The sequence below is a fragment of the Tursiops truncatus genome, chromosome 8 (genome assembly GCF_011762595.2).
Source record: "Tursiops truncatus isolate mTurTru1 chromosome 8, mTurTru1.mat.Y, whole genome shotgun sequence".
NCBI classification, from domain to species: domain Eukaryota; kingdom Metazoa; phylum Chordata; class Mammalia; order Artiodactyla; family Delphinidae; genus Tursiops; species Tursiops truncatus.
In genome coordinates this window covers 78243073-78265253 of record NC_047041.1, presented here as the reverse complement: position 1 = coordinate 78265253, position 22181 = coordinate 78243073, and the positions used below count along the sequence as shown (strand labels likewise).

At 41.7% G+C, this 22181-nt stretch overlaps 1 long non-coding RNA gene across 1 annotated transcript in view; it reads left to right on the top strand.

Annotated features, from left to right (window-relative positions):
• Positions 1-22181, top strand: part of LOC141279371 (uncharacterized) — a 164841-nt gene that overhangs the window by 128876 nt on the left and 13784 nt on the right. The window contains exon 2 of the long non-coding RNA XR_012333488.1: positions 21964-22001. This is a non-coding gene — a long non-coding RNA (uncharacterized lncRNA). The remainder of the gene's footprint in view (positions 1-21963; positions 22002-22181) is intronic.

The following is a 22181-nucleotide window of genomic DNA, read 5'->3' as shown; positions in this document are numbered from 1 at the left end:
TCCTTCCATTTTCACCTCACCCTTTCCACTACTGTAGTTCAGGTCTTCGTTACTTCTTGCCTGGACTCTCATGATAGTCTTCTGGTGGGTTCTCTACCTCCAATCTGTTACCCCCACCACAATCTATCCTCTCGTGATAGCAGAAGGATCTCCCTGAAGATTCGATGGAAATCATGTGAAAGTGCTTTGTAACACAGTACACAAATGGCAACGCCCATCAACTGACTTGGCAGGAGGCAGGGATGCTGTCCTTACTCACTGGTAAGGACACAGGGATAAAGTCCAGTGCTTTTGCAAAAGGATGAAACAGACAGCTGAGTGGAATGTTTTAGGGTAACAAGGGTGTCAGTTGGTACACACAGTATCGGAACCTTTAAAAAAGTTCTCAAGAAGTCATTCAAGATGGCCTTGTCTGCTCAGCAATTGTATGACAGTGTGATTATCCTGATGAGAAGTACGGGATAAAGACCTAATTATGCCCATTTCTCAAGGAACGGAGGCTGAGAGAGGCTGGGTGATTTGCCAAATGTCTCTCAGTGAGCACATAGCAGAACCTTATATAAATTCAGAGGACATGTGCTTTCCAACGTGCTATTAATACAGATACATTGATGTAGAAGGATGGACAGATGGATGGATGGATGAACAGACAGTATGATTTTCCTTCCTTTGACGTATTGAAGGGATTTCCATTGTTGACAGAACATAAATCAATCAGACTGGCGTTCATAGCCTTCTAGGATGTGGTTGTAGATTATTTTCCTACTGTATTTCTCAGACCACTCCCAACCTACCCCTCCCTGTTCTCCAAGTACACTCTGCACTCTCTCTCCACCATTCCTTTGTTCACTTCCTGATTCCCTGATTGTAAAAACCCCACCCAAGCATAACCCACTGCCAGATAAAATACAGGATTCCCAGTTAAATTTGAATTTCAAATAAACAGTGAATAATGTTTAATATAAGTATGTAGAAATACTGCATGGGACACACTTAAAATATTATTTGTGTTTATTTAAATTCTAATTGAACTCGGTGTGTCTTGGAATTTCGTTTGCTACATCCAGCAGCCCTGCCCATAAGATGTTGCTCTACCCATATGCATCCTCTGATTTTACTCAGCCCATCTCAAAATCGGATTCAGCACTTCTTTGTGTTTTCCATACAGAATTCATTCTTACCAAATCATTGGTGAACAATGTGTATTTTACTGAATGTTTCTTAGTAAATATGAAAGGTGGGGTTTACGTTCCATAATACCTATCATTTCATCTTAAAAGAATCTTATTAAAAATGGCCCCCTGAGCCTCCGTTTTTGGTGAAAAAGTTGCCAAGTGTTCCTTTGACCTCTTCCCTACACGGCATTCAGCCCTGCTCCCCAGCTCCCACTCTCTGTTACACAGGGAAGCTTCCATCTTCCCAACCCAGGCACTGGCCCAAGGCACTTTTGAACAAGATGGTGGACTTATCAAAGCAACCTTTCCATTAATCAGGCCTCTTCCTACAAAGGAATCATCTACTAAGAAAATAAAAATTGTTCCCACATGTTATAGAATCTTCAAGGTTCAATTTTATGAGGCCTTCAGGATTTTCCCAGAAAAAAGTAATTGCTACCTCTCCAGGCAGTAGTTATGTGTCTAGGTGACTGAGCCCCTTGTTTTACCCTATGCTTTTCTAGGGCCATGGGCATTTTCATTCATCTATGCACCCACTGCAGTCCATATAGCCATCAAGCACTCAACAAGTGTCTATGAAATTGAATGACACAGTATAACACCACATTTTAAGTGCATTTAGCCCCAAGTGACTACAAAAAGATTAGCAGCAAAAAAAGGAGTGGGTCCCAGCAGTCAGGGAAAGCTATTGGATAGTTCAACTGAGTGATTCTCCATCCTAGTTGCAGGTTAGACATCTGGGGAGTTTTGTAAAAAACCATGAAGTCTTGGGCTTCCCTGGTGGCGCAGTGGTTGAGAATCGGCCTGCTAATGCAGGGGACACGGGTTCGAGCCCTGGTCTGGGAAGATCCCACACGCCGCGGAGCAACTAGGCCCGTGAGCCACAACTACTGAGCCTGCGCGTCTGGAGCCTGTGCTCCACAACAAGAGAGGCTGCGATAGTGAGAGGCCCGCGCACCGCGATGAAGAGTGGCCCCCGCTTGCCACAACTAGAGAAAGCCCTCGCACAGAAACGAAGACCCAACACAGCAAAAATAAATAAATTAATTAATAAACTCCTACCCCAACATCTTTAAAAAAAAACAAATAAAAAAACCCCATGAAGTCTAGACACCATCCCAGATCAAGTGAATCAGAATCTTTGGGGGTGGAGCTCAGGCATCTATATTGTTTTCAAAGCTCCCAGGTGATTTTTACTGGGCAGGCAAGGTTGAAAATGATGGGTGGTTGCTAGAGATTTGGACTGACATTCTTCTTTGGGTCTAACCCATAACAAAGGAGCGAGAATAGGGTATGAGGGAGAGTTATGGATTTCTTTTCATTTTTTCATACAATGTGTTTTATAGTTTACACAGTGCTTTCACACACGTGTGGACACATATGCGCATACCATACCCACAACTCAGTCTAGCCATCGAGCCTTCGCCGCGTGTTCCCTTCCTGAGTGTGAGGACCAGGTGGCTGCAGATGTGCTATGCAAATATGAAATCTTGGCTTTGACTGGGTTGGGCATTAATTCACCAGTTCCCAATTCCACTTTCTCTTGTTTGGGTTCTGGTTTCACAAAGACGTCCATAACTGTGATACATTTTCGGGTAGGAAAGGATGAAGAACTTGCTAAAGGAGAACTGGCCAGCTTTCCACACCTCCATCCCCACCACACACCAGCCTGAACTGACCATCAGAGGAAAACCAAAGGAACGGCTTCCTCCTGGTTTGGATACATTCCACTTGAAGCTCTTCCAGGCCTTGTGCCGCAGAATTCCTTCCAGTGTATGTGAGTGTCAAGAGATGGGTTCTTGAAGTGGAGACTCTGAAAAATAAGGATGAGCATGTACAGAGAGAAAACATGGGCCTGAGAGTCAGCAGATTGGAATCCCTGACCTTGCTCTGCCCCTCTCCAGCTGCCTGATCTGGGCAAGTCCCCCCTTCACTTCTCTCAGCCTTGGTCATCTCCTCTGCAAAAGGAGGATGCTGGATTTGATGATCTTAAAGTTCCCTCCAGCTCTAAATACTCCATGGCTTCTAAGTCTTGAAAAGGTACATGAGAAGTCTGTTGAAACTCTGAAATAACCACTTCTAGGAAACTAAATTCTCCCCCTGAGCCCTGCTTACACACGTGCTCACATGATGCACTGAAATGAGCGCTGGATGGGAAACGGAGGACAAGCTCAGGGCCCAGCTCTGCCTTGAACTGGCACCATGTTCTTGAGAAAGACATGCTCTGTCTCTGGGCCTTAGTCTTCTCAGCTGTAATCTGATGTTAGACTACATCCTCTTGACTGTCCCTTTCAGCTTGGTCATGCCAGGGATGTTGGGTGTGCTAGTGGCTGAGAGTTCATGTCACAAAGAATGTGAAATTTAAACATAAGACAACATTCAAAACATGAAGGAGAGATCAAAATTAAAGATGGAGAAGATACCAGTTGCCCAGGACAAAGGAGTGAGCCAAGCTCCAGTGCAAGCAGAAGGAAGGGAGGGAGAAAAGGAGGAAAGGAGGAAGGGAAAGAATTCACAAATAAAATTTAAGTTCTAGGTATATTTTATCCAGTCAAGGGAAAATACCCGCGATAGCATCTTCATTTAAATATGGAAATTGTACCACGTTTCAGACAGAAAGCTCTTCACATGAACAAGTATTTGTTTGCAAAATCAGCTCCCTTTGTGGTTAAAAAAAAGCTTTTTTTTTTTCTGTAAACTGATGTGATTTTTTCAGAAGAGAGCTAACTAGATAAATAAGCCCATATTTTGCCAATTCTTACTGATAAATAATAACTGTGTCTCAAAGTCTTGAGTCTTATTTTTTTGTTTTTGTTCTTTTTTTCATTTGGTCCTTTCAAGAGCCATTTTAAGGACCTCCAATTTTAGAAGCACACTTTTTAGCTTCACACTTGAGGCCCCTGGTGATCTGGCCTCACCTGGGGTTTCAGGTCCCATGCCTCCCTGCTCTCCTGCACAGTCCTTAGGATCCACTTTTCCTGAAACACCCGCTGCCTGGTTCCCACCAATACATTGCCCTTCCCACCCCTGGCCCTTTGCTTGTCCTTTCTCACTCCTGTCTCTGGATAAATAAATCCTTCAAGACTCAACTCCAACGCCACGTCCTCCTTGACGCTGCTCCTGATTTCCCAAGCTAGAAACCATCTCCCATAGGCCCTGTCCTGAAATCTCCATCCCACTTTAATTCCAGCCCTCAATGGACCCTTAGCGTTTTCAGTCATGCCATTATACTCCTAGAACACAGCTTTCTTTCTTCTTTAAAAAATTTATTTTATTGAAATATAATTGATTTATAATGTTATGTTAATTCCTACTGTACAGCAAAGTGATACAGTCATACATATATATACATCCTTTTCCATATTCTTTTCCATTATGGTTTATTACAGGATATTGAATAAAGTTCCCTGGGCTATACAGTAAGACCTTGTTGTTTATCCATTCTATATATAATAGTTTGCATCTGTTAATCCCAAACTCCCACTCCATCCCGTCCCCACCTCTCCTCCCCCTTGGAAACCACAGGTCTGTTCACTATGATTGTGAGTCTGTTTCCGTTTTGTAGATAAGTTCATTTGTGTCATATTTTAAATTCCACATATAAGTGATATCATATGGTATTTGTCCTTCTCTGTCTGACTTACTTCACTTAGTATGATAATCTCCAGTTGCATCCATGTTGCTACAAACGGCATTATTTCATTCTCTTTTATGGCTGAGTAATATTCCATATATATATATAAAATATATATATGTACCCCATCTTCTTTATCCATTCATCTGTTGAGGAACATTTGGGTTGCTTCCACGTCTTTGCTATTGCAAATGGTGCTGCTATGAACATAGGGGTGCATGTATCTTTTTGAATTAGAGTTTTGTCTGGATATATGCCCAGGAGAGGGATTGCTGGATCATATGGTAATTCTATTTTTAGTTTTTTAAGGAACCTCCATACTGTTTTCCATAGTGGCTGCACCAATTTACATTTCCACCAACAGTGTAGGAGGGTTCCCTTTTCTCCACACCCTCTTCAGCATCTGTTATTTGTAGACTTTTTGATGATGGTAGTACCTCATTGTAGTTTTGATTTGCATTTCTCTAATAATTAGCAATGTTGAACATCTTCTCATGTGCCTGTTGGCCATCTGTATGTCTTCTTTGGAGAAATATCTATTTAGACCCTCTGCCCATTTTTCTTTTTTTTTTGCCCATTTTTCAATTGGGTTGTTTGTTTTTTGTTGTTGTTGTTGAGTTGTATGAGCTGAACACAGCTTTCTTGAGAGCAAGTTTTGCTTCTCAGGGCAGCACACAGCACAGTGGGTATGAGATTAGGCCCAGCTCTTAGACAGACTTGGGTTGGAATCCTGGCTCTGCCCCCAGTTTCTGGGTTGCTTGACCTTGGAGGGTTACTTGACCTCTAAGCTGCAGTTTACTACTCTGTAAAAGGTGGATGGTACCTACTTCATAGAATTGCCAGGAGACTCAATGAGATAGTATATGTGAAATAACACTTAATATAGCACTAAGTGTATGTCAGGTACTGTAAGCACTTTCTATGTATTAAACTCAGGAACCTCATAGCAGCTAAGCCCCACTTTACACATGAGGAACCTGAGACGCAAAGAGCTTAAGGATCCTGCTCCAGGACACATAGCTAGTAAGTAGCTCATTCAGCTCCATGGCCCATGCTCTCAGCCATTGTGCTGTATTGCCTCTGTTCTAGAAATGTTCCCAATTTTTGTCTGTGAGTAAAATTTATTTCCTTAAAGAGCCTAGCACACTGTTGGCATGAAGGAGATACTCAAGAAATCATTATTTGAATGAAGTGACTCAATATTTAATTTGAAGAAAGTTACCTGGTTAGATGCCTGTTGGCTAGAATGTGATTGGCTATTTGAATGGTGTATTTGTGGTGAACTGAGAAACAAGTGGTGAGCCTACAGGCTTTTCTAGGTTCCCTCCACTGCCTCATTTCTACCATCTCCATTGGTGAATCTAAGATACATGGCATTGGCCCTTGGAAGAAAAGATTTCACTTTAAAAATTGTTTTCTTTCCAAGGAAATGTCAATATACTGAAGACATCCAAAGGATGTCTTCCAAGGACATCCAAGGAAGAATAATGACATACCAAGGTTACCTTTCACTGTGTGACCTTAGGTAAGTCATTTCATGTCTCTTAGATATAGTCTTCTCATCTGTAAATTGTTGGGGCTGAACATAATGATTTTAAGCTCTATTCTGTGTTGTTATACATTTCTGTCTTCTTTTGATATCTCAATATGTGCTTTAAGGGGATATAGGAATGTATAAATTTGACCTATATAGGATGTTTTTGCCAAATGCAAAGAACAAAACAGAAATAAAAGCATTTTTTGCTTGTAGAGTTATTATTTCCATTACTATCCATAAATTTGCATGGTATTAGTAATAATAGCACCTCCTGCAAATTTAATACCTTTGCGTTTGAACAGGGCTTTTTGAGATTTTTCAAAGGCTTTCACCCTCATTGTTAAGTCTCCAGACTATTGAAAAACACTGCAACAAAAACTTGAAAGACAGAAGCATAGAAAGCCTGAATTCCATCTGTACAGCTAGCACTTATTAGGCATCCATCATTTCTAAGTTCTGTAAAGAAACTTGAAAGACACACCCTAAACTCAAGCCTTGTGCTACCTAAGAGGTAAGACGTGCAAACACATCCAGCTACAAATTAAGAGCATGAAAGTATTGGGCAAACAATGGCCTGCCTGAAACATCCCAGCAACCAGGCAACAGGCCAAAAGGTCATTCTAGGATTTTTCTGCCTTAATAATCATCTCTTCCAAGCGTGTGGTGCTTAGAGTTTCCAGAACATTTCACATGCATTTCTTCATTTAATTCTTAGAACAGACACACACACCATCACTGCCACCACTTCCATATCTGTGTAGAATTCTATTCTCCTAGTTTAACAGATGGGGAAACTGTGATTCAGCACTGTAAAAAGACCTGCCTTAAGTCAAGAAATTAGTATAATGCTGACACAAGATTCAAATCCATACCTTCTGACTCCAAATACTGCTTTCTTGTCACTTTCTTTTTTTACTTTTATTGAAGTATAGTTGATTTACAGTGTTGTGTTAATTTCTTCTGTACAGCAAAGTGACTCAGTTTTATATATATTTGTTTTTCATATTTTTTTCTATTATGGTTTGTCACAGGATATTGAATATAGTTCCCTGTGCTATACAGTAGGACTTTATTGTTTGTCCATCCTACGTATAATAGTTTGCCTCTGCTAATCCCATAATCGCAGTCCTTACCTCCCCTACCTCCCCTCCTCCTTGGCAACACAAGTCTGTTCCCTATATCTGTGAGTCTGTTTTTGTTTTGTAGATATGTTGATTTGTGTCATATTTTGGGTTCCACATATAAGTGATATCATATGGTATTTGTCTTTCTCTTTCTGACTTACTTCGCTTAGTATGATAATCTCTAGGTCCATCCATATTGCTTGAAAATGACATTATCTCATTCTTTTTGATGGCTGAGTAATATTCCATTGTATATATATATACATATATATAATATATATACATATATATAATATATATATATAATATAGGTATATATACCACGTCTTCTTTATCCATTTATCTATCAATGGACATTTACATTGTTTCCATGTCTTGGCTATTGTAAATAGTCTTGTCACTGTTTTTTATCTGAGGTCTCCTGGAGAACGGGGAAGTGGCTGGAAAGCTCTGGAGGTTTTGGTTACCATCAGGTTGAATAAGAGAGAACAGGTGTGCTTGGATGAGGCCGGGAAGCCCAGGTACATGGAGGAAAAGAATGACGGTCTTTAGTTGCTTAAATATTTTAAATTGGAAAGGTATTTTTATGTCCATTTACAGATGAGGAAACTAAGACTCAGAGAAATTAGTCCAAAATCACATAGCTAGTGGCAACGTCAAGATTTGAACCCAGGTGTGCCTGGCAGTAAATAAAATGACTAGAAGCATAAGTTTTGGTATGAGCCCAGCTCTCCACAGAGATCTTAGTCCAGCTCACTCCCTAAGCCTGGTATCTTCATTACACAATGAGGCTGATAGTAACTACCAATAAGATCTTGTTTTATGTATTAGGTGAGATGATTCCTGTGACACACTCAGTATGGTATCTGGTGTACAGGAAATGTTCTGTAACTACTAGCTACGAAGATTATTTGCTAGACCTCACTGCTTCTCTTAAGTACCATCCCTCCCCTCCATCATGCCATTCCAGGAAGATACAAGTAAATGTAAGAGATGGAAAAAATATGATCAAGTAGAATGGATGTGTTTATAGCTGTCCAGCTCACACTGACCTTCTCGGTGGACTGCCTTTGACACATAGACACAAACACGTGGATTGGACAGAGCTGGCTAGATCAGAGGTGAACACGGATCTAAGTGGAAAGAGTCAGCTTCTCCTCTCTGGAAATTTGAAAGTGGAATTGGGAAAGACATGACAAGTTTTGCTTATTTCTAGAGCTATTACATGTAAACGGGAGAGCTCTGGGATGGCCGTACGCCTTCCTGTGAGCTGAGGATGATAGCAGTCTGTGGATAGAGAGAGGGTGAAACCAGTCTGCAGAGGAAGGCAGTAGTGAGAGGGTCTCCTGCCCCAGTCCCCTCCTAAGGCCCAGCTCTGACCCTGTCCTTGGGTTCCATGTCCACGTCCTCCGTGTCACCTCAGCTCGATCAAGGAGTCCCACCTACTACAGCAGCAACAGGAGCCCTGTAGCCCTGTTACTCAGCTCACATGGTGCGGGAGTCCAAACCCCAAATCTCCTTTGAGTCATGAGGATTTCTTCTTTAGGAAAGAGGACAGTGAAACTGCATACCCAAGCACCCAGAGGAACACTTAAGCCAAGCTCTGTCTGGATTGAGGCTGTGTGATAAGCCTATTTCAGATGATTTGGGCTCTAAGGACATGAGATAATATAAAATACTGCCACCTAAGATTTCAGGGGTTCCAACTGAACTCTGAGCCACATTCATCACTGACATCCAGGCATGCCTAGTGTGGGCAAGATAATAGTAAGGGTTTGCATAAGAAAATAAACCTCAGTCTAAGGGAAGACAGCATTAGGCGGACAGTCTTGGTGTCTTGGCGATACAGTCTTAGTCAGCAAAGGAGAGGGGCAGACCCCAGCTCAGTGTCATGCCTCCCAGCCTAGTTCCCCAGGGTATCTCCTCTGGATCCTATAGACAACGTAAGGGTATACAGGGAGACAGAGGGACGCTGTGATAAAAGCCGACCAAGCTCAGACTCTTTAAGAATTGAGGCTACTGGCAGTTTGGTAGCCTCACCAAAACACCAAACTTGAGAAGAGGCATTTTTTTCTACCACCACTGCACAGAACCCTATATGACCTTGACACCTCTTGGCCGTGGTGTCAGGTGGAAGACTGTGGTGTCCAGCAAAAGTAGCTCCCCAGGAGCTTTGACAGAACAAGGCGGATGCCATGTAGAAACCCAAAGGACAAATGTCTGATACACACACAGCAGCCCCTGTGGGCTCTTGGAAATAATTAAGAGAGGGAAGACTTTTAAAAATAATACCAGAAGTACTGCAAGAGCAATTAAGGCTGGTAGGGAGGTGGGCTTCATTAAAGCCTAGGTTTGAAATGACAGTCACTCCTGGGACATAAATATGCACTCAGGCAACCACAAAGTTTGGGACCAGATGACCTGAAAGAATTTAATGAGGCTGAAAATTCAGGCCAGTGATGTGAAGTGCAGACGGCTGCTGAGTCGTGGGATTGAGAGTCATCCAGCTTCTTAACCTTAACCTTTTCACCTTAATGCAAATGGTAACCTCAGTGATTTACAAAGCAGCTTCTCCTCTCCTATTTGAATATCACTACACACATCCTCATTAGGGATTCAGAGGGCAGAGAGGATGCCAGCTGGGTCAGGAGGCAAGCAAGACCCCACTTGGATTTTCCTGGTATCAAGGATGGTCATTGGTATAATATTAACCCTGAGAAGCCTGACAGGTGCCCTGGGGATTCAGGAATGTGCAGGTATCTTATTCATAGTAGGAAGAAGATTCCCAATGAGTTCATTGCAGTAGAAAGACAGAGTGGGATTTTGTGGTCACACAACCTCAAATTACAGTTCTACCACTTACCAACCACGTAACGTTGACCATGTTAAATAACTTCTCCGATCTCCAGTTTCTGTTTCTGCAAAACTGGGATAACAATGTATGAAGGCAATAGTTAAAAAGCGCCTTTTACTTTTCCTGTTATAAACTGACTCTCTTGTAACCCCACTGTTACTTTCCTTTCCTCTTTCAAAACCCAAATGCCCAGGGGACCAGGCAAATAACCTAAGGGTGTGTAGGGCCACGTGGGGACCTGACCAGGGCATGTAGGAGAGCGCCTGTCCCATCTGAAGAAGCTTGCTTAGATCCAGCCTACTCTCACTGTGGAAATGCCAGCCTGGGATCATCAGATGTGATTTTTCAAGATATGCCAGAAATGTGGAGTTTCATATGCAGTCTCTCATTTTAAATGTCGCAACTAATTCAATTTTTTTCAACAAATACATTATAAGGCAAATCCACAACAGGCTGCACTCAGCCCGTGGCTGCTGGCTTGTCTTGGGAGGAGAAGGAATCTGATATCCCAGACTGAGTCTTACCTCAGACACCAGTTCAAAGCCCCCAGGCATCATTGGCTTCCCCCAAACAGAAGGCCAAACTGAGGGAGGAAGGAAGACTTGACACAGGGATTGTTCCTGGGGCTCCCTAGAGGGGCTCTTGGTTACGCACATTGGATCAAGGGCTCCTGTGTCCCACATGCAGCTTTCGGAAGTCCCAGGGGAATGACACCTCCTCAGCTCCCATCTTCCAGCACGAGGACTCAGATGCCATGGAGCTCATGTTCCCCCATGCACAAGATTGCACTCTCCAGGAAGTGTTCCAACCTCCAGGCTCTCTTCTGGGTGGCCTCACCACTCCCACAAGAATTGGGTAGTTGAAATTATCCTTTACACAAACCTGAGGGATTGGATGTACAAGCTTGTCAGGGGATTGATGGATTTTGACATTCTCTCTCAGGCTGCTCAAACTCAGATGAGAAACAAATCATCTTGGCAATCAGGTGGAGGAGGAAATGTCACTGAGAGTCAGCCACAGACAAATGCAGATGGAGGTCCCTTGAGAGACACTGGTGGCAGAGGAATTCAACACATTACAATAAGGTCGTGACCTCTGTAGATTAAGAAGTTATCAAATTCACAAAGGACATGGTGATCGTTAAACAAATCCTAGCCCAGCAGAGGGGGAACACTCTTCCAAGGATTTTATCTTTAATAATCAGATGATTTTAAAATCATCTATAGCTAGCATTGCAGGCAGAATGAAAGGTGAGAACTCACATGTGTTAAACATCTACTGTACTCCATGCATGGTGGTTATATATAATGTCTAGCTATGGGACATGACACAAGTTACTTAGCAATACTGAGACTCAATTTGCATCTGTAAAACAAGAATGATAGTGTATCTATCTTGTAGGATTATGATAGGAAATAAGGCAAAGTATATGAAAACCCCTTGTACTGGGTCTGGTACGTATTAAGAATTCAATAAATCATCTCTATCATTATCTTATTACTTCAGTGATTCCTCACAACAGCCCAGGGATATTATTTGCATTTCAAGATGAAAACTTAAGTGCACAGAAATTACTTGTCCGAATTTCTTGCCCAGATTCTTTTAGCCAGGATTGAAATTTGAGTTTGCTTTGTAAACTTTTTTTGAAGTATAGTTGATTTATGGTGTTTCAGGTATACAGCTAAAATGATCCAGTTATATACACACACACACACACACACACACACACACATATATATATATATATATATATATATATATATATATATATATATATATTCTTTTTTAGATTATTTTCCCTTATGGGTTATTATAAGATATTGACCATAGTTCCCTGTGCTATACAGTAGGACTTTGTTGGTTATCTATTTTATATACGGTAGTGTGTATCTGTTAATCCCAAATTCCTAATTTATCTCTCACTCCACTTGGGTTTTCTTTTGATGTTTTTTTCGACAAAGTTCTTTTTCTGGTTTGGTGATATTAGAAGCCAATTTGCTAAATTTTTCTAGCCATTTTTCTCTTCAACCAAAATGGAATGAGGCAACATTCAGCGCCTGACTAAACCTTCCCAAGGCCCTTGGTTCATTGATGCCTCCCTCTCCCCCACCCCAAACAGTTTCACCCACTGGGTGCCTGGGGCCAGGCCCTCTATCGCCAGTGCCCCCTGTACCCTGGGTCTTGGTCCTGGGGTGTCCATCCCAGGCTAAGTCACTCCCACACCATGCAGCTGTTACCTCACACAGGATGACTTCCTGGATGGGTCTGCCCCTCGACACTGGGTTCTTATTCTCCCCTTCCTTACTACTCTCCATTCCTGAACTTTGTCCCCCGTCTGCCGTGTTGCTTGCTCCTTCGTCCTGACATCTGATTTGGCTTCTCCATCTTGACCCTCATCCTGCTGTTCGACAGGGCTCCAACAAGGCTGGTTCCACTCTTAGGACCTCCCCCTCCCAGTCTGCCCCGCCCATCCTCGTCCAGGGTGAGACTGAAACTCAGTGAGCTCAGCGGATCAGCTCCTGGGGCTGTGCTGGGGGAAGGATGGGGGTGTGAGAGCCACAGCCTGGGCGAGGCACTCCAGAAACTGCTTTCTTCTGGAAGAAGAACTGAAGTTTCAAAGTTAGTTTTCGCTTCGAAGCCTAAAACAAATATCGTCAATTTTAATGGGAGAGCCCACCATTTATTCAGTAACAGCTGATTTTCTGAAAGAAAGGTAGATGGCGTGATAAAACATTTCAGTGTTAAGACTTACTCAACCTGATTTCAGAAACATTAAAAAGTGTTTTGCATGTCAGTGTCTGTGTGTGTGTGTGTGTGTGTGTGTGTTTTCAAGGGGGCACTGGTGGGAGGGTGTGTGTTAGGATAAAGGAAGCATACTACTACAATTTAGTGAAATTTTCATTTTACCCAGAGTGATTCTTAAAGCAAAGAGTTTATCTGTGAATAAGTAAAATCAGAATCTCTGTTTATTATCTGTTCACAGAAAGGCAGGCTAAGCCCTGCTCTAGCTGCAGGGGATGCAGGCCTGGGGAAGCTACCGTGGTGTCCTCCTAGAGCTCTCTGTCCATAGGAGAAGACACACTCGTATATGGAAAATGCCACCATAATGTGTTAAGAAGGGGCCTGAGCCCTTAACCCCGTCTGGGGTCTCAGAGCTAATTTCTTCAAGGAACTTTCACTTGAAGAGGATTTTGAAGGGTAGTAAAAATGATAACTGGCACTTACTGAAGAAACATTATGTGGTAGGCACTGCTCTAAGTGTTTTCCATCCATTACCATTTAATCCTAAAAACCGTTTTATGAGATAAGGATTATCACTCTGCCTGTCACACAAATGAGGAAAGTAAAGCACAGAGAACTTAAGTAACTTGCCCAAAGTCACACAGGTAGTAAGTAGCAGAGGCAGGACGCAAACCTAGGAAGCCTCAGGGTTGTAAGTGAATCAGAAAAAGAAAGGAGAACACGAGCAAAGGCACAGAAGAGTTATGCAGCAGACGCTGTGGGTGCTGGGGCCATATCCCGAGGTAGTGTTCCAGAGAACTCTTCTTGCACTCTTGTGGCTTTTCTCTCACCCAAGGGAGGCAGCGCTGCTGTGCATGGTGGGCTAGGTGTGCAGCTAATGAATTAGCATGTTAGGGTGTGTTGGTGTGAGTCGGTGTATAAACACCCCAGCTCCCTTACCCTTCAGGTAAGAGCTCTCTAAGGCATGTGTTTGACACCATTTCCCAGCACTTTCTTTCGGGATTAAGCTCCAGACACCCACAGTGACAGCTGGTCTGTTAGTACACCCTATATCGGCCACTTTCCTTCACTGCATAATTTCCGTACCCCTTTAGAGGTATTTCCTGAACTTCCCAAGTATAAACTCCTTAAACTTGAATCCTTGTGCCAGGGTCTACTTCTGGGGAAACATAAGCTAATATAAATTTAATATTGCTAAAATATCAAGTAAGAGACTGAAGAGGCATAGTAGGGTCCATACAGCCATATACCCACAGATGGTCCGTTACTGCCCTAGGACCGTGTGTTTATAGACTCAGAGAACATACGATACAAATGATATCACTGCAGGAAGTCCCTACGAGATCATCTGTTTGTCTCATTCCCATTTTGCAAACAATAGACCTAAGACCTAGAGTGGGAAGTGACTTGCCTGTGTCACTTAGCAGATTTGTGGTAAAGCCCAGGCTCTTGTTGCCCAAACACAAATGTTGAGATCCTAGTCACGGAGGCAAACTAAGGAGCTATTTGGAATAATTTTTGCACCAACTGCACCACCTTTATCAAACTTAAAAAAATGAGGAACTTGAGAAATTCATTTCTGGGGCTCCTTCTCTAAAACCAGCTTGTGGCCAATAAACTCACCAGAGCCAACTAGAGCCCATAGTTTGACCATAGATTGACCATTCGGTCAGTCCAGTCTGTTCATTCCTAGGAAGCAATGGCAGAAAAATAATAAAACAAAGACATGCATATATGTGCATAATACAGCATTATTTATAAGAACGGAATAATGGAAGCAACCTGAATATCCATCAGTAGAGCAATACCCAGCGTCGTTGAAGATATCCATGCTATACTACATGAAAAAAGGAAGTTGTGGCTGCATATGTATAGTCTGATCCCCTTTTTGTTTAAAAAAAAAAAAAAACCTTATGTGTAGATAGATATTTTGCTTCATAAGCACAAGAAAATTCTGGAAAGATACCAAACTGTCAACAGTGTGTGGTGGTTTAGTTTTTGGAATATTCACTGTGTTTGTCCCACCCTGTGTTTCTTCCTTTCCTTCACTGTAAGCAGATGGTCAGGCCTTTTTGTGGCCTCTTGCCACGAGGGAGATTTTTGTCCCAGGGCCAGAAGACAAAATTGTCTGCAAGACACTTCTGATCTTGGTCTGGAATTTTATAAAATATAAACCCATTGAGGATATTACCTTTGGCATCCTGGAGGAGCGGCAGAAAGAAGGGAAGGCCTTTGAAATGGAAATGGGATGGAAATCTGTGAGTCCTGAGGTACTCCCTGAAGGAGGAAGACCTCAGATGGCCTGGCCTAGAGGGCTGGGAATTCTAAAGCCTCATCAAAGATTTTCCTGGCTTTGAAAGAGGCAGCAGAGGAGCCAGCACTGGAAGAGATCATGTGGTCTGAGACCATGGATGCCTCAGCTGTAAATATCATAGACAAAACCCAACGGCTAAAGAGACTTCCCCAGGACTTGGTGCTATGTAAAACCCTGGGACCCTTGCCCACCCCATGAGGGTGACAGTAATGGCTGACATCAAATTCCTAATAACCTGATAGGATGAGGAGAGTGACTGTAGGCTCAGAACTGGATTTAATTTATGTAAAAGAAATCAAGTGCTTTTTCTTGCGCATCTGAGTTTGTAAAATAAGATTCATGTTCACTGCAAGAAACGGGGCTGGAGATTCAGAGAGAACTTCACTACTTACGTCATGTCATTTCCAAGTAATAGGATTATGGATCGTTTTGATTTTTCCCTTTTGCTCCCCACAATGCCCAGTATTTTTCTAATAAACCCATTGTTAGTGTTCATTAAGTCATCCCACCCTCTCAGGCTGGTGGCAACCTCTCCAGGGGGACAGAGTCAATTGTATAAGCTTCATTTCTGACCCTGAGACACGGATCCTGTTTATTCGTTTAAACATCACTGGAAAGAGCCATTTGCTCAAATGGTCTGTGACATTTGCACCAACAGGAATGCTCACTCTCCTGGATCCTGAATTTCTGGTTCTCCAGGACTCTAAATTCCTCTGCTCTCTCAGAAAGGAACCCTCTCTCTACTACCTCTTCCTCCATCTCCTGACTCAAGTATTCCCCTCAGTGTTCTTCTAGTTGTGAATTTACCTTCACACTCATTCTCCAGATTTCCTCGATGAGATTCTTTTACGGTTTCTCTAGAGGGCTTTCCACTTAGGAAGAGAAAATGCCTCTAGGGGTGGATAGGAAGGAAAGAGGATGTGCTGATGGCCTGGATCGGCTATAGACAGTCTGAAGTGGACGCTGCTGTCCGGGTGCTACAGAAAAGACCACCCCATTTTGAAAAATGCAGTCATTCCATCTAAGCCCCTGCGTGGAAGAAGAGGAAGAGGCACCTTTCACACATCAGCCCTTGGGGCCCACCAACCCATCCGGTCTTAGTACCCACTGCTCTCCAGGGCACAGCCTCTCAACTGTCAGGCTACAGCTCTCCACTGATCCTCTCAAGGGCACAGGTCCAATCTCTAGGTCTTTGTACAGGCTGGTTTCCCACAACATCCTTTTTAAAATTTTATTGGAGTATAATTGATTTACAATGTTGTATTAGTTGCTGGTGTACAGCAGAGTGATTCAGTTAAACATATACATATGTTCATCCTTTTTTAGATTTTTTTCTCATATAGGTTATCACAGAATATTGAATAGAGTTCTCTGTGCTATACACTAGGTCCTTGTTGGTTATCTATCTTATACATAGTAGTGTATATATATGTTCACCCCAAACTCCTGATTTTCCCTCCCTCCTGCCTCGTTTCCCCTTTGGTTACCATAAGGTTGTTTTCGATATCTGTAAGTCTGTTAGTCTTGATATCTGTACAGTTTCAATATCTGTAAGTCTGTAATAAGTTCCTTTTTATCATTTTTTAAAATTCGATTCCACAGGTGAGCGATATCATATGATATTTGTTTTTCTCTGTCTGACCTCCCCCACCCAGCACGATAATCTCCAGGCCCACCATGTTGCCGCAAACGGCATCACCACCGATTTCCCTTCTTAATGAACCATTTCCATCACACTTATAATCTAATTTATTTCTCATTGAAGCTTATTCTACCTCCTCCCGGCTATAGTCAACTTCTCTGAACACAGATATTACCTATACATACCTTGATGAGTCAGGAGTCTCCAGAGAAACAGAACCAATAGGAGATTTTATGTGTGTGTGTGTGTGTGTGTGTGTATTATTGAGATATATATATATATATGTATATATAGTTGACCTTTGGACAACTTAGGTTTCAACAGCATGGGTCCACAGTGGATACTTTTCAGTAGTAAATATTACAGTACTACATGGTCTGTGGTCTGTATCTGTATGTATGTAATATATATATAATATTATGTAACATATTATGTATATAATATATGATAACATATAATGTAATCTATATCTGTTTTTCTGGGGGGAGAGTGAGAGAGACTTATTATAAGGAGTTGGCTCATACAATTGTGGGGACTGGCAAGTCCAAAATCTGTAGGATAGGTTGCAAATTCAGATGAAACTTCAGTTTCAGTCTTGAGTCAAAAATCCACATCTAAAAAAATTACCTTTACAGCAACATACAGACTGGACTGATGTTTGATCAAACAACTGGACACTATAGCCTAGCCAAGGTGACACGTGAAATTAACATTACAATACTTCTACGATTCTATTATTTTCCATGTTTGAGTCATATCTCTTCAGTAGGGCTTTAAGCTTATTGGAAGGCAGGGAACAGAATGACGTTATGAATCAGGCAGAGATGAGTCTCTTGAAAGCCCTCATATAGTAACCAGAATCTCAAATACATTTCCTGTGACTGTGAACTTAACCATTCAGAGAGAGAAAATGTGGGCTTCTTATTCTTTCTGCTACAGCCTTCTGGATACTTGCTGTGGAAATGGGGTTTTCACTGAAGCTTATTTCAACAAGAAAAGTGGAAGCAATCTCAGCTAAGCCCTTGAGTTAGCAACTGACACAAGGGGTCAATGGGAGTAGATTGTTGAAAGTTGTGATTTCAATGAAATTCATGATTATCTCTGGATTTCTTGAAGCCATGCTAGCCATGATGGAGAGCACACAGGGCCAGCTGGGGAATTGGGCAATAGTAGATCAAACATTAACTGGGCCATCCTCCCTCCCCGACCTGCTCTGAATCAGAGAAGAGGGGTACCAAAAGCAAAGGGACAAACTTGTCTGCTTCTGCTAGCCTCCAGAGTAAACCACAGTTCATAGCAGCACTTTAAACCCATCCCCACTGCAGCTGACTCTGGGGAGAGATGCAGCCCCATTATAGAATGTCTCTGGTGTGGCAGCATTGAAATGTCTCCTGGCTCTTCTTGTTCTTTCCCTAAGACCTGTCATTTCCCAGAGGGACAGTACATAGCATATAATACTTTAATATTTAATATAAAACACATTCCAGTAGTACTTCATCTGCCTGTATCATGTTCCTAGAAGTATATTTAGAATTTTAAGCTGTTCCAACTATTACACATTTTGCCAAATTTTAGTCATCGAGGGACTTGTGTTTTAACATCTGTTGACCGCAGATGTTCAGCAGTATGAAATATTCTTTTAAGATGCCAAAATGCAATTAAAATCATAATATTTCTCTTAGTAACACATCACGCCACATCAATGGAAATTCAGAAAGATAAAACTCAATGAACAATGGATGGTAATAATTCTCTAAACAAATCAGCTGTGGCTCGCAGCAGGGAAGAATTAACTTTTAACTAAATTAGGTTAAATTAATCAATGCCAATTTGCCCAGCTCTTGAAGAGCTGGTTTTTTGTTTTTTGGTTTTTTGTCAAACCGGACAATGCTCAGGTGGAATAAAACACAAGAAAGGACATTTTTTTGGCTCAGAGGTTGACGATAATTGGATAACAAACTTTTTACCTTACGTTTGGCTGGGCCACTAATTCAGAATATGTCAGTGTTTAAAACACTGAACGCTTCTCTTGAATGCCAACGTGGGGGTGTCTGATTTATGTACCTGGGCTCCAGATTCAAAGGAAGGTGTGTGACACATGGCCTGGACATGCCTCAGCCTGGATGATGATCTCTATCCCAAACAGTGGAAGAAACCCATCACACAAGCAGAGGGGTCTCTTCCTCTGACCTTATTAGGATCTGATGCTGTCTTGTTTTGGCTGCTGAGTGGGGAGGTAGGAGCAATAACTGGAGCTTCCAGAAGGGAGAACTTTCTCTCTAGTGTTAATTAAGCAGAACCAGGAGATCTCACTGTTCAAAATAGCTCTCTCTCTGCCTGAAATTCTACTGCTCGAGTTTCTCTTTAGGTTTAAAATCTTGAAAGCTCCATAATGTTCCCGAGTAGAACAATGAAGCCATTAGTAGTCAATGCCTTCCTTCAATTTTTTTTCCAATTCAATTTTAGGTCTAATTTTATCTGCTTCCTAAGAATAAGTTTCATATTTTCATGAGGATTGGGCCTACATATGTAACTGATTCAAACATCTTAATTTGTTGACTAAATCAGTCCAAAAATCAGTTAAAATACTTTTTTGTGCAAAAGTGAATTTGTCAAATTGGGTGACCCACTATTTCTTAAATTCATCGTTGATAGATTGAGCACTGTTATGTGCCAAGCCCGGTACTTGTTCCTGGGGCAACAGAGATGAACATCCATAATCTCTGTTTCTGTCACTGTGTCAGTGTGATGGGGACACAGGTATATAACCAGACCATTGTCATGCAGTATGATAAGTGATGGGGAGGTAGGCATAGGGCGCTTTTGAGCACAGAGCCGCAACCAACCTCATCCTGGCAGTGTATTGATGACTTTGAGTTTCTAAGTGCATTGGAAAGGTATAATGAGGAAGTGCATAGTTAGTAGAGAGTATTTATATAAAGTTCCACTATGTTTCTATTCCTGGGCCAGGTGTTTGGGTTGGGGATGTGTGTTGGAGAAGAGAAGAAGTTGGAAAGCAAGAAAACATCATGCTGGCCATCAGAGTTCAGAATTTAATTGCAGGAAATAAGATGGAAGTGGAGGGAATCAAGACAATCTACATATTTGTAAAATATAAGCAGCATGTTGTGTGGGCAAACAGTAAGTGACATGCGTGAAGAGAAAAGGAAAAGAATGATATAGGGTGAAATCATCTCAGAGAGGTCTTCCAAGAGGAGACGAGTGTGAAACAGACATGGAAGAACTGGTCCATTTGACAATGGTAAAAGCAAAGGGCTCAGGGTATCTATGCAGTGGGGGTAGCAGGGGCAAATGGCTACAGCTGGCAATGAGGGGAAAGTTTTTGTTGTACTATGGGTATTACAGGGGGCATGGGGAGGGGATTGTGCAATAAGGGACCAGAATAAGGGTCTGAGGTTGTGTTTTGTGCAGGGTCTTTAACTCACCCATTATTGAGGGCCATGCACTGGGCTACATACTATGATTATAAGAATGAGTAAATTCCTGCCATCTTGAATCTTCTAATCTAGTCCTAAAAAGATACTTAGATTTCTCAGAGCCTCCGTGTGTCAGTGTCTATGCTCCTTTCATTACATCCTTCCAATAGGGTCCACCGAAGGAAATCTCTCTGATCTGTTCAGCCACAATAATGTATAATGACAATAATAGTAGCTAATGTTACCAAGTACCTCGCAGACCAGGGTACTGTACTAAACACTTTACATGCCTTATTCACAAGAATAGTTAACATCTAAGTGTTTCCATGTACCAGGCACCATGCGATATTTACAGATTTCATAATTTAATCCTTACAACAAACTTTAAAACTATGCAATACGATTATCTCCATCATCTATGAGAAAACCGAGGCTCTGCAGGGTCAAATGATTTACCCAAGGTCACCTTAATTTTTGCGGGGAGAGGGAAGATGCTCAGAGAGTGGGATAACCAACACTCGTGCGCTGCCTGATGTGTAGAATGTGTAGCACACGGAACAACTTCTGAAGCGTGCTTGCCAGAAAACAGTGAACACAAATCTAGTTAGGTCTTTAGATCTACCTTTTGGTTTATTGGAAATAGAGGGATAAAGAATCAAAATAAATGATACCATGAAGAAGTAGATAGAGAAATTTAGAATTTGGGAGTGTAGGGACTGTAGGCCAGCTGACCTGATTTCTTGAATATCTCATTAATATATATTTTTTAATATAATATAATATAATAATAAATAGATATATAGAGAGATAGGAAGTAGAACTTGGTTTGGATTGAGTTAATTTAATGTTTGGGTGTTGTTTGTTTCCTAATTTGAGCAAACAAATTTTTTTAAAAACTTTTTTGAATAAGTGAGGAAATCTGAATGTGGACTGGTTATTGGAAGATGCAAAGGAAATATTCTTAATTTTCTTGGGTGTGACCATGGCACTGAGATTATGGAAGGAAGTGCCAATATTTTTTGAAGATATGTACAAGTGAGTTAGGAAATGACATGAAATGTGGGATTTGCTTAAAAATATTTAGCAACAATAGCTATAACGGGAAAGGGTAAATGTTGCAAGCATGGCAAAGGTTTGCTAATTGTTGACTCTGGGTGATGGATATTTGGAGGACGATTGTATTAGTCTCTCAGCTTTTCTGTGTGTTTGAAGTTTTTTTCATAAAAATTTATTTTTAGAAATGCATAGCTTAAATAATTAACAAGGCTGGAAATGAATCCTCCTATACCACTGAGCCCAATTTTGTGGCCAGAGTAGGTGATCAGTAAGTACATGGTGAGTTATTGGAACTGGAGCCTGGAAAACAGCTGCAGCAGAATGGAAAAGTCTTTGTGCTCCTAACAATCACAGCAGTAGGGGCTGCAGACAGGAAACCTCTCTTCTCTTTCAGAATGCTGCCTGTTGCCTTTTAATGAAATATTCTCTTTCTCTGTTTGCCTTCAAGGTTGCCCTGGATGTTAATTTTGATCAAAATTCATACAGGTAATATTTTTAAATGTGAGCGAGATGGGCCTTTACAGTGTGGTTCACCTTGTAAGTCTGGCCTGCTTGATTACAGAGAGCTTTGAATGCCGGCTGAGGCTTCAGCCTTGTCTTTGAGGATAGCAAACAGCAGCCACAACTTAAACATGGGCGTGATGAAATCAGTGATTTAAGTGAATC